Below are 13214 nucleotides of genomic sequence, written 5' to 3'. Positions count from 1 at the left end.
GGACATGAAGGCATGTTCTGAGAGCCACACTTATGTCTGTAGTGTGGTCCTCTCTCCATGGAAACTCCATGGCCATATCCTGAATGCTTTAGGAGTGGTCAAGATTTGGGTGCACACTTCATCTGCACACCACTGAGTTCCTACTGTGAGGATCTCTGGAAGTGAAGACAGGGACTGTTGATGCCCTCCAGCAGGTCCCCAGACCTGGAAGAGAAAAGTACCTGATACATTATAAAGCACACCTCTTCCTGGCTGTGGGGACAACCTGGGACACATATGGTCTAGACTATCGATGATGAAAATTTACTGAAGATGCTGAAGGCCAGGTACTGCTTTGGGACTTGATGATATTCTTTGCTTCAGGTGTCAGCCTTTGCTTGGCATCCTCCTGTGAGTTAGAGGTGCCATAGGATGTCATTGTCTCCTACTGTGACACAGTGGGAGCTGTTCCTCAATAGGTACATTTTTGGAGGATATTATATTGGCAGTATCTTTGTCATTTTTTTTGTAGGGAGGGACAGTCTTCAAAGCTTTTTTCTGGTAATTTAGAAGGCTAGAGCTGACAGTATCCTTTTAGTATTCTGGTATAGTGTTTTCTGGTTTTCTATACGTGCTTCATAGAATTTTAATTTTTTTTTTTTTATTGTAATAAAGTGAATGTCTGACAGTGGGTGTATGTGTGAGTGTATAGTTGACAGGAGAGTTTCATTAGCCCATTTATGCAAGTTCCCATTTGCTTTAATTGTTCAAGCAGAACCTTGGCATAAAACTTGGATGGGGTTCATGATTTTTGTTGGCATGCAATAGACCTTCAATAGGTTCCAAAGTGAACTGCACTGGCATCTGTCAAATGCCCAGATAAATTTAAGGCTCTAAATACTGTTTGAAACCTGCCTCTAATTGAACTAAGCTTCACAATTTCTGGATTTTAAATCTGCTGTCAGTTTTTTTCTTGATTTAAAACCTGCCATATTTAAGGGCATATGATGACTGCACTGTTTGGACTATAATTTCTAGCTTCATCCCATAGCTCATGTCCATGAAACCCAGGATCACCTATAAATTGCAGATGTATGGGTCACATGAGGCATTTTCTGCCTTAGCCTGGCATATACTTTTCCCAACCCAAATGATGAGTACCTATCAAAATAGGGAAGGGAAGACAAGCTCAGAAATATTATTTAATGATTTCTTATTTTGTAGCAGAATTTGCAATACTAACCCCAAACCCAGATGCAGAAAAATGCAGAAGTTAGCTCAAGATAAAAATCTCCTACATTCCTTTTTCTTTTCTGTTTCTTTTCTGTCTGGGCTAAAACACTGCTGCTGAGACACTCCTGTTGCCATAAATGTGTCCCTCACATAAAGCAATCCTTAAAACCATTTTCATCTGACTGTAGCTCATGTTCAAACCTGTCTGATTACAACAGCAATACACAATATTTTTTAATAGTATGAAAATACTATCTTGTGCCCGTGGAAAGCAGAAAACTGCTAAGACTCCTCTCTCAGAATGCAAATACAGTGGAACTGCTTTGAGATTCTGTTTCAGTGTGACTTCCCTAATGTTTTCTGAACTGAAAATGTATGGGAGTGAGCCTGGTTACTATTACAGCTGAGTATTTGGTTAAGTATTCAGAATTTTTAACTGCACATCAGGTTTATGAACCTTGTTCATTAAGCTAGAAGATACTGAAAATAAAAATTGGAATGAGTGAAAACATTTTGTTGTGACAATTTTGAAATCAAGCGTTTTAATTTTTCATCTTGAAAATATCTGTACAGAGTGGGAAAGTGAAGAACTCCTACTGCTGTACTGATCCAGTAAATATGTCATATTAGATCACTCAGTACAAAAGGAAGAAGGAGGAGCTGCTCAGAAAAAAATCAGAATATTCTGTACCCTTTGCTTATGAGAACTGAGTGTTGTCATATCCATATGCAGGGGAGGAAACTACATTCCTGTCCCCATAATTTGACTATCTCATCATCTCTGTTACTGACTTCAAATGCTGAGCCTGGACTGAAATAAGGGGAAGTGGATCTTTTCCTATCTTTGCCACGTAGCAGGTTTGAACCAGCCAGAATTACCTTTTTTGTGAAAAAAACCCAACTGCTCAAATAGTTAAGTCTGCCCTTCTACATAACATTTGAATAACTTCATGTATGTAAATTATTTCTTTTAGGCAACTGTCATTCTTCTTTTAGGGAAAATAAAAGTGTAGCATCCCACAAAGGGCAGCACAACTCACTCTTCACCAGCCACACGGAGCTTGAGTCACCGAGTGCAACAAACCACCCCAGGAGGGATTTGCACAGAACAACACTTCCTCCTAAAGGCAGCTCTGCAACTGTCAGGTGGGAAGGATGCTGTAGCCAGAAAAAAAAAAAAGCCTACCACCACATTACTTTCCTAAAATGCAGTCAAAGTCCACCAAGTGCATAGAAGCAGAGACAAAAGCATGACACTGCAGAGATTCTTGCTCCCTGATAGCCTCGGAGAGGAGTTAATCACAGCGATGGTCTGTCAGCTGAGGAAATGTCTGTCCCTGCACAAGATTCCTTTCATTCAAAATCTGAGATGCCAGAGGTGCATTTGAGAGTGGGGAGAGATTATTTTGGATCTCTTTTCTCTGAATTTGGTACTAACATTACATCTGTGTAAATGCCCACTCATTATGCTGCTCCCTTTGAAAAGTGAATTTACATACCGTGAAAATAGTTCCAATCAGTCAGTATAAGCAATGTTAAATACTGCCCTCAAAACCAGCCCAAGATAATATTTGCTCCTTTAATGCCATTCCTTTAACCTTGGGAGAGAAAAACTTATTAAACCCATAAACAATCTATGATCCATGATATTTATAAAGTAGCTAACAGTTTTTCTTGTGACCTTTTCATAAATGCACACTTTGTATAAATAAAAATTATCTAGAATGTGATTATTAGCCCTATAGGACAAAATTATCATATTATAGGTTTTATTAATGGGCTGTTCATGCAGCTGTTCTCTATTGAGAAAATCTGTTTTTCCCTTGAAATAAAATGTTCACATCCAAGACTATCTGTTGTGCTTGCTCTTCATGATCCTCATGGACCAGAAATTTTTATTACCCCAGAAAACTACCACGTACTTTAGAAGCAGAAATCACCAGTTTCTTCATAGTCTTTCACTGAAGCTTGAAGGTTTTAACAATAAGTGGAAATAAATGATAATGCAATCACTTTGATATTTGCCTATATTCATACCAAAGCAGTTTCTGATGACTTCTTTCAGAAATTCAAAAATCCTGAAGAATAACCTTAATCATAATGTGTCAGGTCATTCCTATCTCATTATTTATTTTTTTTCTTCAGCTTAAGGATTAGGGAAATTATATCCCAGTAACAAGCTCCACAAAATATCAGGAGTTTTCATCTTTCATTGCAGCACTAGGACTAAATGGTAACACAGTGCTATTCCCACTACCAGGAGTTGGCTGTGACAATTCTATTTACAGAACATTTATACTCTATTTATTGCTCTTACAGAACTGTATGAGCAAGAACTGCTACTAAAGCAATCCTCATGGGAAAAAAAAAAAAATTTGATTCAGGAGATGGGACTTTTGCAGGTCTCACTGATTGAACCATTCTTTCTTCTTCAGCAGCTTTACCAGAGCATCTCTCCATCTGCTCTCTTCAGGAACCGAATGTTACCTTTGCTTAACTGTATGAAGACCAGTCACAGATGGGATTTAAATATACTTTTTAATATGGAATCTCTTCATTCAAGAAGACATTATCTGAAGTGGTATAATGCTCATTTTTTATGTGAGCCCTGTATGGGTAACACCTTCATCCAAACACTTGCTGGATTTGCAAAACCTTTAACAAATTAAACACTTGAATTGTTACCAGCCCTTCCCCAGCTGTTGTTTCTGCCATCTGGATTCATAGTTTGCCCCAGTGAACTGTTGTTCAACTTATATTTAATTATTTCAGGAAAGAAATGGCTTTTGAAAAATTATTGCAGAGTTTGACCTTTCTGGACAAAGCTATCTTTAAATTTTGAGAAAAATCATTAGGCTGATGGTATCTAAACCTCACAGAGTCTTTTTCTTCTCTAGTATTTCAAAATGACTAAATCTTCCATGGTATGTTTGAGGACCTATCTGAACACCTCTCAAAAACTGATTCCCTAAAGTAGCCAGCCTTTTTATTCCTGGCATAAACTTTATAAAATAACCTTAACTTCATCATTTTTCAAAATGTTAATAATCTCACAGAAATTAATTTGCAAGGTGTCACCTTGAGGACAAGATTAAGACTGGTCTGTTAGACTGACTTGGTGGAAACATGACTATTTGACACTTTCAGGTACTTGCTAGGACAAAAGCATGGACTATTTCTTTTAACTGCTCTCAGACCCTGACCTAGAAAAACACTGGATCTGGGCTTCAAAAACCTCACATTCATTAACTCAGATCAATTAATAAGCTTTGGGGAAAATACCTGATTATATGAATTACAACAGTCAGGCTGTGAATGGCAACAAGTTCAATCTGTGTGATTTCAAATATTTAAATCTGCCTATCAAACAGTATATTGGGTTTTACCTTTAGTTTTGCAGTACAAAAAATTAAAAATCTAGAACTACTTGATTGAGCCCCAATAGGCAGGACTCACATCTCAGCTGCAATTTACTGAAAATCTTCCTTCCCTGAAGGTTTTTAGCTTATGTTGGAATGCATTTTCTACATGTAGAGACAACCATCTAATCAGTAATCCTCCTGAGGTATCAGTGTTCTAAGGAAACTACTTAAAAGTTTTATGGGTCAACAGATAGATATGGGAAAGACACACATTTTTAAAGAATATCCACAACCTAACACATCTTGGTATAATCCACATGAAACAGGTAACAATCCCCACTGGAGCATACTTACTGTGCTAGGTGTGAGCACCAACAAAGTGAAAGCATTTGCTTTAACAGCCTTCAGTGCACTTACCCTTGTGAAGCTGAATGAGCAGAATTTTGGCTTTATTGTGGCTGCTGATGCGTCTGGAGATTCTTAACTTACTGCACTGATAAGGCTTGACAGGATTTCAGAGACTGATGCAGGATGTGCTGTTGAAATAGGAAGTCCTTTGTACCTCAAGCTGAGTTTCGGCATGCTAAGAGAGCCGGTCAACCTGCAGGGCTTGAAAAAACATGTAGTGAAAAGGCAAATGGACAGAATTGTGACTTCATCAGATGTACACAGCCTGCTACCCCCTTTATACCACAGGCAACAACAACCACCTGAACAACAGCCTGGGGGTCCTACACAGCAGGCTATTGCACTTGGAGGAGATAAGGATCCATGCACAGCTGGCTGGAGCAGTGCAAGCCTGTGCTGAGCCCTGCTGTTCTACACCTGACTTGGCTTTGGGGACTGTGCCTCATGCCTTACCATACAATAAATGCAACCAACTTGTCAAACCAAAGAGCCCATAGGCAGAACCTGTTTGTCACCAGCCATGATGTCAAAAGAATGTTCCTGACTTTATCTTGAAGTGAAGCAGCGTGTTTTCTTACAAATATTCTTTTTTTTTTTTTTTTTTCCACAGTGAATATGACAGAGTTGCTTTGCTTCTAAGAAGATCCTAAAATAATTCTGAAGGTAACTGCTGTTGGACCTCACCACAGACAGGAAGTCTGAGCAGTGTGCCATGGCATGGCCAGAGGCCTATCTTACATTGTATCTCTGTGGGTTCCCAGCATCAGAGGGAGCATAAGATACAATAAATTGCTATCCCTTTTGTGGGGTATTAATAACATGGTTAATTTTCCTGATAGTGCTTTTACCTTTTGACAGAAATCAGAAACTATTTTCTGGGATGCCCTCTATACCTACTGCTCCTACCCAGCAAAGGGCCTGGCTGTGTGTCCATGGCCACAGAAAATTCTGCTGATGACACAGAATTGTGTAGGACACCAAGAGGCAGCACTGACTGACCAGAAGGCACCAAGCTTTACCCATCTGCAATCTGGCCAGGAGGGAAGGGGAAGAAGTGGGACCTGCTGTACCCAGAGGGAAGGTCCTGGGGCCCAGGTGCAGCTGGCTACAGCATGTCCAGGAAAAAGAAAAGCAACACTTACCTACATGTTTGTGACAACACAGACAGATGCTGCTTACAAGATATGCAGAGAAAGGCATACCCTTCAACTTCAAAGAAATGTCTGCTTTTAAGAGTGTTTACTGCTTATGTGTAGGACAGTTTTTTTGGCTCATTCTAAGTGACCCAGGAGTACTTGTGAGGTCTCTCTACCCTTTGCCTTAATAATTTGTGCAATGCAGATAATGAGAATTGCTTTGCAAATCATTTTGCATCTGTAAAGTGCTTTGAGATAACAAGATGAAAGACACAGGGAGTCTCATCTTGCCAAGAGGAGATCTGTTGGGATCTCCCAGAACAGTGCCCAGTTAATATTCAACCAAGTGAGATATTGCTATTGAACATTTCAGGTGATTATGGCTTTCTCACAGTGGCTGCAAGAAATTATTGGGACCATTTTCCCAGATTTTCTCTCCCTCCAGGCTTTGGTATTCAGCCAGATCAGTTTTTGTCTGTGTCTCTTCCCTTAGTGAAACTATCATAGATGCTGGCTTACTGATACCCAGGGACAAAAATAGTTACTTCCAGCCCACCTGAGGGGAATCTTCCAAGGTACATGGGCATTTAAGCTCCAAAATACAATGATCTCTAAGGCTACGGCCTTGTTTTGTAAATTTATACATTTACATAAGTATCTGCCTATGAGAGATAATTCACAGTCTTCATCCAGGTTTCTCTTACTGGGCATAGGACAGAGAAAAGCAACTTAAGGTGGAGTTCAATTCAGACAGCACATTGAGAGAAGGCATCCTAATGCCAAGCAGTAGGAGATGTGCCTCGTGAGACAGCCATGCTGTGATCCTGTCCACCTCCTGCCATTTATGCATCTAGCCACCAGTTGAGCAGATGTTGGTGTGTTTGTGTGGCAAAAAAACAATTAAAAGTTTCTTTTACTTCTTTTCTGGTTAGAGGGTTGGGTTATGGTTACTGAAGTCAATCACTTCAGAGTGATATTTTTTTTTCATATTTAGTTCTTGGTCTCTCTTCTCTACTCAGAACCTGTTGCAAATCCTATGACTTGTGGATTTGTCCTTAACAGTTGTGTCTAGCAGAGTGAAAGAGACACCCAGAGGTTTTATTCAAATTCATGCTGAAATCTGAGTGCAGCTTGCCTCACAGAGGAACAAATTATTGCCCTCATCATCAGAGAGGGAAGAAAACGAATATGCATAGCAGAAAACCCTGCTGTCAGGGTGGTTCCAGTGTGTTTCACACAGTTTTTAGATGTGAGTTATTTAAGCATCTGGAGGCTCAGACAGTTGTATCTCTGTACCTTTTCTAAGGCTTTTACAAACATCAGAGTGAGATGCATCCTTGCTGATGGACTCATTAATGATACAGCCATTCTCAGAGTGAGTGCTATGAAAATAACTTCATAACATCTAACATAATCATAAGCCATATAATTTCCCAAATGCCACCAGAATTGAAACTGGAACAAGTTTCAGCCATCTAAGCATCTGAACACTTTATTTCCCTAAATGGCTTGTCCAGAGGAAGAAAAAGAAAAGGAGATGGTAAGCCTCTCTGAAGCTAGAGGGAATAAATTACACAGCTACTGCTGTTATTATATAATATATAATTATATAATTATTAACAAAGCTACAGGAATTGTACGTAAATAAAATGTATGTATACTTTTGCTTATAATATTTATTATGGGCATTTCAAAGTCATGCTTATCTTATTATCTTATTGTCAGTATTGCCCTGGAGAATAATACTTTAATCAGTGAAGTTTCTAGACATGTCCATTGTGAAGTCTATTTTTAAGACCTATGAGATCAATAGACATAATGGTTCCCATATGTGATAAAAGCTTGGGACTGGAGTTTATTATGCCATATATATGTACACAAATGTTTAAGCCACTAGGCAGAAAGCATGGAGCTGTGTGGTCACCATGCTCTGATAATTTCCTTTCCTTTGTACTTTTCCTCCTGAATAGCTCACCAGCTTTGTGATCTATCCTGGTATAACAACTCATTGTGTGGCTGTGTCCCTCTTGGTCACCTTTTGTCATTAGAACTTATATTCCTACACCAGATAAATATAGAAATTACTCTATTAAAGTCATTGTGACTTCCAGTTAGTCCAGAGAAGATGCTAGAAAAACACAGATCACTTCTGTTTACACAATGGTCCCTCTGTGTCAGTTTATCAGTAGATGACAGCTTTTAGTTTTGCCATTACTGTACACAGATTATTTTTTATGTCAGAAAAATAAAGAGAACGAGTATTTTCATTTTTTTAAAACACAAAAGTGCTGCCAAGAATTTGTGAAATCAGAGGCTGAGTTTGCTCTTCTTTAACACAGATTACTCTATTCAGGATAGCTTTGTGTCTGTGTCATTGGACTCAATCTCACAAGTCCTGACTGTAAAATCATTATTCTTCCAGAAAAAATGTTTTATAAAAATGTATGCTTTTTAGTATTACACAAGCTGTGATTTCCTTATGAAATCTCCAGGTAATCCTGTAGTGATGAAAAATAAGAACTTTCCAATACTTCTCAAAAGTATATTTGTTTGGACTACTAATGAATTCTAATGAAATACTGAGGGCTGCCAGCAACCCTGTTTTATGGTTATTTATCAGCTTTTTTCTAGACTATTATAATGTTAACATATAAATATACATCATGAATACATTAATATATTAATATTTTAATAAATATATTTATGTGTTTGGTTGTGCTTGGTATTCAAATAACCCAAGTTTATTGCATTTTAATTGTGGAGAATAATGTTTTCTGTGGTCAGACCAGTTAATCTGCTATCATATTAGCACTTAATCAGCATTTTAATATCTGCCTTTTGAATATAGTTCTTTCACCTCTTTCCTCTACATTCTTCCCTTTTTCTAATCTTCTTTGTATGTTTACCTAGCTGAATATTGTCTACAACGTTATAATAGGTCCTTTCTAATCATATGCTTATATTATTTTAAAAAATTATATCCTTATTTTTTTGTTTTGTCTTTCCTTCTATTTTTTTCCTTATAAATATTATTTTGCTTCAAAATATTATTGTAGCTTTGAGTACATCTTTTTTTCTATGATACTTAACCTTCCTTACAAAAAAAAAAGAAAGGAACAAAGCTGACAAAAGAAATAAAGATGCCTGAGTGCTGGTGCTACATGCTTGATCTCCCACATTCAGTGTGAGTCTTCTTCCTGTCTTCACCTGTCTTTGGAGTCAATCCCATATGCAAGTATACTAAACAAAAGTCTGATCAGCCTTTCAGAGAGATTTCTAGCATTTTCATCTACCATAAAGAGTACACCCATTTTCTGTTGTCTCTCTTGTCTGTGCTGTTGGTATTTATTTAGAGAGGCATCTAATTTCTTTACAAAAGCAATGAATATCCAGATGAACTTCACAATCCTTGCTGTGCACAGTCCCTCCATGAATTAAAATTAAAATGTTTTTCTTTTTTAATAGCAAAACCAAGGTATATTAATGTCATAGGAAAAAAAACAGTCCATGAATGTGTGTATTTATGTTATGAATTTTTAAGCTAGTTCTAAGTACCTTTTAACAGAAAAAGTCACTTTTTTTTAAGAAGGAAATCTGAATGCCTCAGTCACAAGTCTGTTATTAATTGTCCTTTGATATTTCAAAAATTCTGTGTCAATCCAAGTATCCAAATGCTGCCACTTACCATTGCAATGGGAAATTCCTCTGTCATTCTTGGCTGTAGTATACATCACCTGAAAGGAAAATACAAAGAGATGTAATTGAACTAAAACTCTCAGACAGCTGCAAGAAAAAAACTCTCAAAAGATTCTTTTCAGGACCTGAACAAGCTGATGAAAATGAATCTACACAGGAACCACTAACCAAAGGCAACTGAAATGTCTATGATTTATGCAAGAAAATGGTGAAAACTGAAGATGAATCTTTTGCTAGATTTACAAATCCTAGGGAATTGCTAGCTGATGAAAACCAGTTATGTAAAGTGCCAGCTGGGTTTCCATTTCCTTCAACTACTCTGTATTTGAGAAATAATTGCACATTTTCCATCAGCAACTTTTCTTTCAGTACTTTCACAGTGGCAGAAGCATTTGAAGGAGAATCAGCTTTACAGTAATCCCTGAACAAAAGGAACCAAAACCCTCAATGTCCCCCAAAACAAACAAAATCCTCTAAAATCCCAATTCCTTCCTCATGGATCATTACTCCTTCCACACCTTAGAACCACAGGACCAGCCATCCCCTGGGCAGTGCAGGGTCTATTGTGGAGGTGGGGGTGAAGGTGCTGCTGTCCAAACCCTGCCCTTTTCTTGCTGATACCCAGCACATAACCAATATGGAAACCTCACTCCAACCAAACCTACCAGCTGGATTTATGTCTAAAACTTGAATTCAGCTACTCAACAAAAGATTATGGCCTGGGGTGAGCTTTTATTCCATGTTATTTATAGCTTCTTGACTCATCTTTTAATCACAGAAGAAAAATGTACACTCAGGAGCACAAGCACGTAAAACTCCTCCTGCAACCTGCTTCCCTCCAGTAACTGTAGTGAGGAGGTTTGATGTTCAAGGACTTTATGATGAACATCTTAAGCCTTTCAGAAATCTGAAAAATCTTCCTAACTGCAATTTTGGAGTCTTATTTATCACACAAGTTAATCTTAGTCTTTCAATAAGTTAAGCAAAATTTATTTTTCTGGCAGCAGAATATCACCTTTATTACAGGGTAGTGACAACAGTGCTACTAGCAGGGGATCACTCAAAACCTGATACAGGCCTGCAGTAAATAATATGTCCTTTCTAAAAATTCACTGCAATATCTTTGATAAACCCTTTAAATTTCAAACAGTGCTTTTTTTTTTTTTTTTTTTTTTTAACTGACAGAGATTTGAAGGTGTTTAGAGGATATTGTGTTTCAATGTATCTTTTAATAGCATTAACCAGGTTCTGAATGGTATCAGTTTTATCTTCCAACCTAATCTGAGCTATTTCTACATAGAGTGGATTTAGTTTCATTATGCTTTTCATGAATCACTCACTTAGGGGCATTGGACCTTACTGAAAAGAAGCAGGACTTTATTATGGCAGGAACACATAAGCTAAGTTTTCTATGTCTTTCTTTATTGAAGACCTTGAACAAAACAAAACAGGATTTAAGATTTAGGAAGGTCTATCTCAGCTGTATGCACATGAATAAGGAGGTGCCAAAAGGACAAAATGATAGTGGAAGCTTTCACACTCTTCTTGGAAATCAAGAGTGGATGTGTCTCTGAAGTGCTATACAGTAACGTGCCTGCACTTACAAAAAAGTGAAACAAACTGGTCAAGGATGTGAAGGTCAGGGGCAGCCTGGGTTGCCATGACCATGAGATGGTGAAGATCAGGATCCTGAGTGGAGTATCCTGCAAAAAGCAGGGCTTCAATCCTTGTCTCCAAAAGAAAAATCCAAGGGTGAAATGGTTTACCCAGAGAGATTGCAGTGTCTGCATCCTTGGAGATACTCAAAACCTAGCAGGACACAATCCTGAGCAACCTGCCTCAGCTGATACTGTTTTGAACAAAAGGGATTTACTACACGACCTCAGTGGTTCCTGTCAGCCTCAGCTGTGAGTATTCTACACTTAAAGAGATTATTATAGTCAACAGCTAGCTCTCTACGAAAGCTAGTGTTTGATGGAAGCCACCTTGGCTACTTCTGGAAAGATGGACATAAAATTTATGTAGATCAGCTAAGAGATCTTTGTAGTTTGGTGTATTTTGACATATGCCACAAAGAACTTCATCAAATTCCGCACCAGAAATTTCTTGATTGTCCACAGCATTTACCCAAACTATTTACAAACAATAAACTACTGTGCTTTTTGATTGTAAAACACAGACTTAAACCCTCAAATAAAGCATCTAAGTTGAAAAGCAAAATTTTAGTCACAGTAAAAAACAAATGTCATATAATGATAGTATACCTAATAATTTATATTACTAAAATACATGTGTAATCATCTTGACAACAGCATTTCTGTCTTTCAGGTATTTTTACTTCAATTGAAGAAGTTATCCCAGCTTTCTGATAGACTCCTTTCGTGAGGCATGACTAACTTCTGTTTTTACAACCACTTTCATCACATCAAGCAAACAACCTTCCTGTCCAATAGGTAAAATTGTTTAATGCAGCTGGGCTATAAAGGGAGTCCTTATGACTCTGCAATTTCTGATTTCTCTATAGGGATGCATGAAAATGTTGATGCAAACATCCCATGACTGGAACATCTGTGCAATAACAAAACATCAGGCAGCTTAGAGCACATTGAACACAGACCTGTGTTCCCAAATGGGGTTTCAGCTGAGTTGCTTCTTCTCTTTTCTATTATTTTGACTGCTGCAATAGCCCTGCCTGACAAATTCCCCACCTCTGCATCCATGGCCATAAAAAACATTCTCTACAACACACAGATTGTGTAGGACACCCAGGAGCCAGGAGTGACTAACAGGGAAAGCACTAAGCTTCAATTTGGCCTGGAGGAATGTGGGTCCAGCCATGCCTGGAAGAAAGGGCCTGGGAAGTGGGAAAGGCTAAAGGTCTTTTCTGGCAGTCTAGAAACAGCAAGGTACACAGAAAACCAAAGGTAGTAGAGCAGATTTTATACAGACTACACTGAATGATGGGACAGAAAAAATCAACCTTTGCCTTAGAAACTGTTTTATCAGTGTGGAGAAATCACCTGAATAGTGAAAGTGGCTGTAATTTCACTGGAAAATTGTTTTGCAGAGACTATGGAAGTTTGAAAGAGTCAGAATTTATAAAGCTCTGGTGATTTTATGAGAAAGCTGATTTTATGAGAAGTGTGATAGTATTATATAACTTGGAGTTTCCATTCAAAAATGTTACACTGATGATTTTTTGGGAAAAAATGTTATGGATTTAAACAGCTTAAATAGTTATGATCTCACTTGCCAGGGGAATCAATAAATGGTTTTTGTCTTGCATTTACTAGCATTCAATTAATTTATTCTTACTATTTCATTATTCAGTTTGAAATAATTTTTTACAGTTCAAATCATTCATTGTCCCCCAAAGCACTCAACCACCTGCTCATCTTTC

The sequence above is a fragment of the Pseudopodoces humilis genome, chromosome 2 (genome assembly GCF_049639895.1).
Source record: "Pseudopodoces humilis isolate 2021_Gansu_Grassland_sample_001 chromosome 2, ASM4963989v1, whole genome shotgun sequence".
Classification (NCBI taxonomy): Eukaryota; Metazoa; Chordata; class Aves; order Passeriformes; family Paridae; genus Pseudopodoces; species Pseudopodoces humilis.
The sequence above is the reverse complement of the archived record's forward strand: the minus strand, read 5'-3'. Positions refer to the sequence as shown.